Below are 8,768 nucleotides of genomic sequence, written 5' to 3'. Positions count from 1 at the left end.
GGTACAGTAGATAAAGCACTGGCCCTGGATTCATGGGGACCTGAATTCAAATCTGACCTCAGACACTTGACACTTACTAGCTTAGCTGTGTGACCCTGGACAAGTCATTTAACCCTCATTGCCCTGTCACTTCATACCAGGAGACACTGCTTTGAAGGAGAAGATCCATAGAACAGGACTTGTAAGGAGAAATCAACTGAGAAGAGAAGACAAGGAAAACTGCAGACATAGGAAGGAAACACAGAAACCACAATGAGTGGAGCAGAGACTGAGACAGAAAGAAAAGAGCAGCTGAACTGAAAACCAAGGAAAGAGCTTGGAGCAGGGCAAGCCAGGCTTTGCTGTTTGGAACTAACTGAAGAAAGTTTCTGAGATTGGGAACTGGTTGGATAAAGCAGAACCTTCAACTATGAGTAAAGAGCAGGCTGGCCAGTCTGCTTTGCTCTTTATTGTCATCTATAGGTGGCAGTTAAGAGATGGCTGAAGATGGAGAGGCTCTGCATTTGCTCTGGAGTTGATTTGATTGGAGAACAGTTCTGATGCCGGGAGCTGATTGGAGAGACTAGTGTGGATGCTGTTTTGAAGAGCTGCCTGGATTTGCCTTTCTCTTTAACACAATCTACAGTTTGAGAGAGAAGAAACCCCTCAGAGCAAGAGCTCTTATGTGCCATGGATCCCTTGATTAGTCTGCCGAAGCTTGTAGACCCCTTCTCATAATAAATTAAAACACATAAAAATTTACAAGACTTAATTACAAAATTTGCCTCCCAAAATGTAAATAGTTATTCTGAAGTACAGTTATCTCCAGAGGACCAGTAATGAAGAATGTTAGCCACTGTCTGACAATGAGGTGATGGACTTTTGTGTAGAATGTTTTTGAACATGGTCAATACAAGAATTTGTTTTATTCAAATATGCTTTTTATGAGTGTTGTTTTCCTTTTCCCCAGTGGGGGAGGGAGAAAAAGACAAATGCTTGATAATTGAATTTTTTAATTTAAGAAAAATAAATAATTATAAAAATATATTTTTTTGAAACAAGTCCATGGATCCCAGGTTAAGGACCCCTGCAGGGGCAGCTAGGTGGCGCAGTGGATAAAGCACTGGTCCTGGATTCAGAAGGACCTGAGTTAAAATCTGGCCTCAGACCCTTGACACTTACTAGCTGTGTGACCCTGGGCAAGTCACTTAACTCTCATTGCCCAGCAAAAAAACAAACAAACAAACAAAAAACCTTGCCCCTATACATGCAGATTGAGGAGAGTGAGCCAACTCAGAGAAAGAAAAGGTGGGTACAGGTGACACACCCCTGCCTAATGCATAAACATACATATATATGTACAATATTTTAGCAATGAATGTAATAGAATCACCTCAAACAACTCAACCAATATAATTCTCTTTATTTATGAAAACTCAGTCTTGTGCTATTTAGTTTTCTCCACAGTCCTCAAGTAAAATTTCTTCTCAAAATTCTCTTAAAAAGATGAAGTTGAAAACAACTTATTCAGAAAAAGATCTCTCCATCTCTTTTCTCTTGATGACAGAAGCTTTCCAACCACAACAGGAAACAATCTGTTCAGCTTTTCTCAAGCTTTCACTCCATAGTTCATCAAGTAGATCCTCATAGATCTTCGTGGATGACAGATACAACACACACCTCCCTGCCTCCGTAGAGAGAAGAATTTGACATTAAATCATTTTCTCAACCAACTTTCATAGATCCTTATCGATCATAAAGCACATACTTTTCCCCTGACTCCATAGGGAGAAATATTTCATATCAAGCCATTTTCTCAGCTGTCACTTTTTAATACTACCAACACAAATTAGTTTTTCCTCCTCAATTTTCTACTTGTATCCAAGAGCTTAGAGACAGTAAAGCAATTCTGTAGCCTCTATAGGGAAGGCTGATTGAATCAAAGGTTAAACCTACAAAAAATCAGGGTAGTGGGGTGGGGGGGACACTATACAAGCTCTAAGACTACCCACACACTAGGGCAACTTAGAACAGCCTAACCACAAGGGCACCCATTGAAGCAAGTAATAAGTGTGCTTATAGGTAAGGGCTGGATTTTGTATAGATGTATCTGATTGGTTTCCCATTATTGATGTCATAGTCAAGAAGCTGCCAATGAACAAGGTTCTCTGGGGACAACTGTAGTATACTTGAACTTCTTCCCTGGACTTCCACTCCAAGATCTGGCTGTCGTATTTCCTGTTATGAAACCCTGGTGTCAATGTTGAGTGGGGTACCTAAACCCCTCTATTCTTTTTTTGTTTTTTAAGTGAGGCAATTGGGGTTAAGTGACTTGCCCAAGGTCACACAACTAGTAAGTGTTAAGTGTCTGAGGCCAGATTTGAACTCAGGTACTCCTGACTCCAAGGCCGGTGCTCTGTGCCACCTAGCTGCCCCAAACCCCTCTATTCTTAGAAGATAGATCATATTCTAACTGCTTAAGGGACTTTAGTGGCTCTTTAGTCTATCTAGGATAAAATACAAACTCCTCTATTTGGCAAATCTATCTTTCCACTGATTTCACATTGTTCCCCTTCATGCAGCCTATGTTGCAACCAAAATGACTTGCTATTATCCATATACAACATTCCTTCTTTTGCCTCTCTGCCTAAGTACAGGCTATATCCCACATAGAGAAGGCTCTCCTTCCCTCCCCATCTCAACCTCTTGGAATCCCTACCTCCTTTCAGGGTTCAGTTCAGTGATGCTCTCCCATCTCAAAATTATTTTATTTATTCATTCATTCATCTGTTTGTTTGTTTGTTTGTTTATTTATTTGGCTGTTTGTTTTGTGGGTCAATGAGGGTTAAGTGACTTGCCCAGGGTCACACAACTAGTAAATGGCAAGTGTCTGAAGCTGGATTTGAACTCAAGTCCTCCTGAATCCAGGGCTGGTGCTTTCAAAATTATTTTAAATGTATTTTTAATTACTTATTGTATAAGTTGTATTTGCCTAGTAGAATACAAGGTCCTCAAGATCAAGAAATGTTTTCCTTTTATCTTTATATTTATAAATGCTAATTGAATTGAATCTCCATCTCATGAGATTCTACTGGCCTCACATAGAGAAAACTAAGCTCCATAGTGCTTTCGGTAAGTGGATAATAAATGTTTTTGTTCATTTAGTCAGTCCCGCTCCTTCTCTGATCTCCCTCTTTTCCCCAATACAGCTTAAAACCTTTTTGTTGCCTCCAGATCCCCTTTTCAAGCCCTGGCTCATTCTGAACCTTAATACTCTAAGATGGATGGAATGTTCTAAAGCAATGGTCTCTAAGATGGGGTGTATACCCAAGGCAATGCATGACATGATTCATCGGGAATCAATTCAGCTTGACTAATATTTAACATATGGATTGACACTGACATCTTCACTTATTCCACACGGCAGCTGAGCATCTTGTACAGCACAGGAAGTAATGCAAAAGAAGAGTGGGAGTTCTTCTACAAAGTAGAGGGGTTGATTGGGGAACCATCACTCATTGCTCAGCTTTCAGTGTATTGCAATATACTGCGACATATGTGTGCTCAGTTGAGTGGATTTATTAATTATGTTATCTAATTTTAACTAAGCTAAACTTCACAAAGTGGACAGATTCCTGCAAAAAGATTCTTGCAAAGAAATCTCAAATTGAAGCTACTATAAATAATGTGATATATAACCTATATCAGGTTGTTTGCTGTCTTCAGGAGGGGAGAGGGAGAAAAATTTGGACTTCAAAATCTTATAAAAGTGAAGTTGAAAACTATCTTTACATGTCACTAGAAAAAATAAAACACCATTCAGTGGTTAAAAATAAAAGAAAAAAGAAATGTGAGTATAAGAAAGTATACATAAAATGGCAGAGTATTATGTCTTCTTCAACCATACTGCAAAGTAAAAAAACGATAATTTAATCAGATCTGATAAGGTCAACCAAAAAAAGAGAAATCATCAAAATGATTTGAAATATGGCTTTATATCTACTATCATTAAGACTGTATTTCACTCAGTGTAGTGTGTGCCTTGAAATATTAGCTTACAACAGCATGAAGTCATCACAATTAGCAAGGCATTTAAAAATTAAACTTTGGTTGCCAAAAAACAATGTGTGTCACCTTTTGTATCTGCACATTTTAAAACCTTGGAAACAGAATTTTCTAACCTGTTTAAAGATCTTCCAAATGAGGAGTTTTAGTGGGTGTGAAAATAAATTTTGTTTAAAAAATAAAAATATAGCCCTTCTCATTAACTTGCTGGAACCATTGATTGACATTGGGGAAAGATGGAAATTTACTAGCCAAATTTTAACAAAAAGCTTTGCATAAGTGGTAGATGAAATTGAAAGATGAGGATCTTGTTTTAGTGAGCTTAGTCAAAGGTACACTTCTCACATTTGTATCTACACACCTTTGTAGATACATTTTAAAAGCTATGTCATTAAAAACAAATGTCAGAATAAATGGAATTTAGAAGCATGCCTTTGATTGCTGCAAAATGTTAAACTAAGATTTTAAAAAATATATCAGATTCAATCACATTGCTCTCACCTAAAGTAGGTTTTAATGTGTACAGAAATGAGAGTTTTTATGGTGACAAATTTTTCATTGTTTTTGTTGCTACCAGAGTCCTATTCCTTGAAGTTGTTTCTGGCATTAAGTGACTCCGTCTATGTATCCATGTCAGCCTGGAGTGTATATCTTTGTTCCTTCAACTGTACCCCAAATGGACTCTAGAACTCCTGTTTGGGTGTCAAGCGCTGGACACATAACTTCATTGCTAGCCACCCCTCAAGAGGTGAAGAACTTGGGCCTTCTGCAACTGTTGGTTCCTGACCTCAACTACTCAAACTATTGGGCATGATCTCCAACTCTGCAACTGCCTCAACTGATGGCTGTCTCCAGGGTTCGGTTATTTAAAACCACCATGGGACAGCCAATTGTCAGCCCCGCCAATCACATTGCTCCTTCTGACTCAGATGGAGAGAGATCTTCATACTTGTAAAGGGATCACTGCAAGTAATACCTTGTTACTACATCAACCGTTTCTTCTGTGATTTTCAACCTCCTCTCATATATCTTTACCTCATTCCTTTAAAATTTCTCCTTTGGAGATATATTTTATAATGTACATGATACATTAGCAGAATGGTTCAAGTATATGATTTATAAATAAATATGTGGGGGCATGGTCAAAAATTTTTGATAGTGTATATAATCAAAATGTTTTGATCCAAGGAACAAAATACTGAATCTATGGACACAAATATTTCTGATGAGGAAAAAAATAGGGGGTGGGGGAATCTGTTTAAATAAGGTATTACGAATATGCAGGGAAATCAATAACCAGTTTAGGTTTTTAAAATATGTGTATAGAAGATGGAAGGAAGAACAGGTAACTGGGGAAAACTACAAAGAAAACAAAGGAGTAGAAGAACATCAGGAATGCTAAAGCTCGAAATATACTGAGGCTGTTGAATTCTAAGGATATTAATGAAAGGTCTTATTTTCTTAAGCTATGATGGGGCCAGAAGATAAAAGGTGGGATAGGACCATTACTTTGGGTGAATAGATGATAACAAATGTTTGAATGAAGGCAGAATTTTAATTCATTGTAACTATGCATTGTACTGGGAAATAATTTGAAATTTAAGAAAAATTTCTAAACTGTTCATACCCTTTATCTAGAAATTCATTTTAGGGATGATCCTAAAGCAGATTATTATTATTATTATTTGGTGGGGCAGGGCAATGTGTGTTTAGTGACTTGCCCAGGGTCACAGAACTAGTAAGTGTCAAGTGTCTGAGGTCATATTTGAACTCAGGTCCTCCTGAATCCAGGGCCTGTGCTTTATCCACTGTGCCACCTAGCTGCCCCTGATGTGCATTTCTCTTACTATTTATTAGTGGTTTTAGAGCATTTTTCATGTGATTATTTATAGTCTTCAATTTTTTCTTTGAGATTGGAGCTTCTTTAGAAGTATCGTGCTAACATGGTCCCCTTAACAAAATTTAGTAGGTAAAAAATTAAATGCCTTGTTTCTTCTTTTAAAACTCTCTTACCAAAACTTCTTCCTTTACTTATTTTTCTGCCTACTTCTCAATGTTGTTTGTTTGTTTTTGTGTGGGGCAATGAGGGCTAAGTGACTTGACCAGGGTCACACAGCTAGTAAGTGTCTGAGGTCGGATTTGAACTCAGGTCCTCCTGAATCCAGGGCCGGTGCTTTATCCACTGCACCACCCAGCTGCCCCTCAAAAGCATGGAGTGCTAACATGATAGCCATGGCCCCCATTAGTGTCTCACCATGGTCTGTCTTCTGATACTTTGTCTTATCTTCTAGAACACTATATCATCAATATTTACTGATCCCGCATTCCATTCCCTCAGCTCTCTACTGTTTCCCAAGGTAACTGTGCATCCAATCCAGTAACCAATTTCTACTAATGTGTAAATAAGTAATAATGGTTTAATATACTGCTCTTTCCAGGCAACATATTTGTGTTGGGAGCCTTCTGGAGCCTCAACCATTCAGTCTAAAGGACTGTCTCTCATCATTTGCTTTTCAGGTGCCATGGTGGAACATGATGAAGGGGTCAGGAGATCTGGGAGCTAGAAGCATCTTTCAGAGCACCTCAAACTACATCATAGCCACAGACTTACCTGTACCCCAGCTGGCCATCCTTTAAGTCTTGTAAATGTTGACCTTTGGCAACCTTGATAGTCCCTTGAAGTCATTACGAGGGGATAGGGTGAAGAAAAGCGTGGATCGGTTTCCACTTCTGGAAAAACAACCCAAAGTAGTAGATTGGTTGTGTCATAGAAACAGTAGCATATTGCTTATGGGCCCCTCCTGAAAAAATAGCATTTCCTGCTCAAAGGAAAGCCATTAGGAGAGCAGGCTTCCATCGATTCCTCTTGACCTAAAAACTCAGCTTCTGCCCTCCCAAGGCTACCAAAAGCTTCTTCTCCTCCAGAGCACATCTATAACCACAACCAGTCTTCATAACTAACTTCAGGCCATTTCTAAACCAGCCACTAGGGGGCAAATATTCACTAATGGTAGCTGATTTCGTTTAAATGCTATATAAGAGGCATGCCTCCTTTCTGTCTCCCTCTTCTCTACCAAACGACCTAATAACTTTTCCCCCCTAAAACTATGTCAGATTTTGGGGCTTGTTCTCATGAACAACAATCTCTGCAGTAGGTTGTTGGGTTTTGGTTTTTTGGTCAATTATCTCTTACTGGTTCTACACCTACCAGTCCAACTGCTCTATCCCTGTCTCCTTTGCTGCCTCTTCATCTGTGTCATGGATATCTCCCAAGGCTCTCTCCTGGGCCCTCTTCCCTTTTCCTCTATAAGAGGGGTTCTTAACTTTTTTTTTTTTTGGCACCATGGATCCCTTTGGCACTGTGGTGAAGCCACAGTGACCCCTTCTCTGAATAACATTTTTAAATGTATAAAATTAAATACATGGGCAGCTAGGCAGCGCAGCGGATAAAGCACTGGCCCTGGATTCAGGACAACCTGAGTTCAAATCTGGCCTCAGACACTTGACACTTACTAGCTGTGTGACCCTGGACAAGTCACTTAACCCTCACTGCCCTGAAAAAAAAATTTTAATACATGCTGTTTAGTCATTTTTAGTTGAGTTTGCCTCTTTGTGCCCCACTTTGGGGTTTTTAGTGGCAAAGATACTGGAATGGTTTGCATTGTTCCTTCTCCAGATGAGGAAACTGAGGCAAATGGTTAAGTGACTTGTCCAGGGTCACACAGCTAATAAAGAGTGCCCTTGTGGGGGCAGCTAGATGGCGCAGTGGTTAAGCACCGGCCCTGGATTCAGGAGTACCTGAGTTCAAATCCGGCCTCAGACACTTGACACTTACCAGCTGTGTGACCGTGGGCAGGTCACTTTACCTCCGTTGCCTGCAAAAAAAAAAAAAAAAATTATAAAAAAAAAAAAGAGTGCCCTTGTACTAGTTTTCCCCACCCATCCCCCTCTAATGTTCTGCCCCCTCACCTTGCTTTTTTTAGTTTCCCTGACTCTCTTAAAGCTAAAATCCCATCCCCTCCAAGTACACTACAAATACTCTTGTACCTTCTTAGTTACTGACTTGTCATCTCCAATAGAATGTAAACTCCTTGAGGCCAGGGATAGTCTTTTTGTTTTGCCTTGTATTACCAGGGCTCCTCATAGTGCTGCCCTATAATAAGAACTTAATCAATGCTTGATTTGACTTAGGTAGTAATATTAATTCAAAAAAACAAAGAAGAAAAGAAAGAAAAGAGGGTCAATGAAGAATTGAAAAGGTACACAGAAAAGAGGAGAAGGACCACAGAGGAGGGGATACACAAGGAGGGCAGTTTTGTTAACTATCCAATAAAATTTAATATGTACTTTAAAAAAAAGACACCTGTAGGGGCAGCTAGGTGGCGCAGTGGATAGAGCACCAGCCCTGGAGTCAGGAGGATCTGAGTTCAAATCCGGCCTCAGACATTTAACACTTACTGGCTGTGTGACCCTGGGCAAGTCACTTAACCCCAATTGCCACACACACACACACACACACACACACCACCTGTAGATAATAGAAATTCACAGTTGCTCATGCAATCTTTTTTTCTGATCCTTCTATATTGAAATATTCATGTTTTGTAACTGATTCCGTGAAAAACAAAAAAAGAAAATTTCTACTACAAAAGATATCATTAGGATCTGAAATCTCCAAGCAAGGAAGGAAGGATGCAATTGAAAGCAAGCTTGCTGCCTTCTCA

General features: G+C 39.3%; 1 long non-coding RNA gene across 1 annotated transcript; it reads right to left on the bottom strand.

The window, feature by feature from the left end:
• Positions 1 to 1,416: 1,416 nt before the first annotated feature.
• LOC122748502 lies at positions 1,417 to 7,925 on the bottom strand. The gene is made up of 3 exons (XR_006355611.1): positions 7,880 to 7,925; positions 6,656 to 6,774; positions 1,417 to 1,663 (listed from the first exon to the last, which is right to left on the bottom strand). It is a non-coding gene; the product is annotated as an uncharacterized LOC122748502 (long non-coding RNA).
• Between the last annotated feature and the right edge of the window lie 843 nt (positions 7,926 to 8,768).

This window comes from Dromiciops gliroides, chromosome 3, assembly GCF_019393635.1.
Source record: "Dromiciops gliroides isolate mDroGli1 chromosome 3, mDroGli1.pri, whole genome shotgun sequence".
NCBI classification, from domain to species: Eukaryota; Metazoa; Chordata; class Mammalia; order Microbiotheria; family Microbiotheriidae; genus Dromiciops; species Dromiciops gliroides.
The sequence above is the reverse complement of the archived record's forward strand: the minus strand, read 5'-3'. Positions and strand labels throughout refer to the sequence as shown.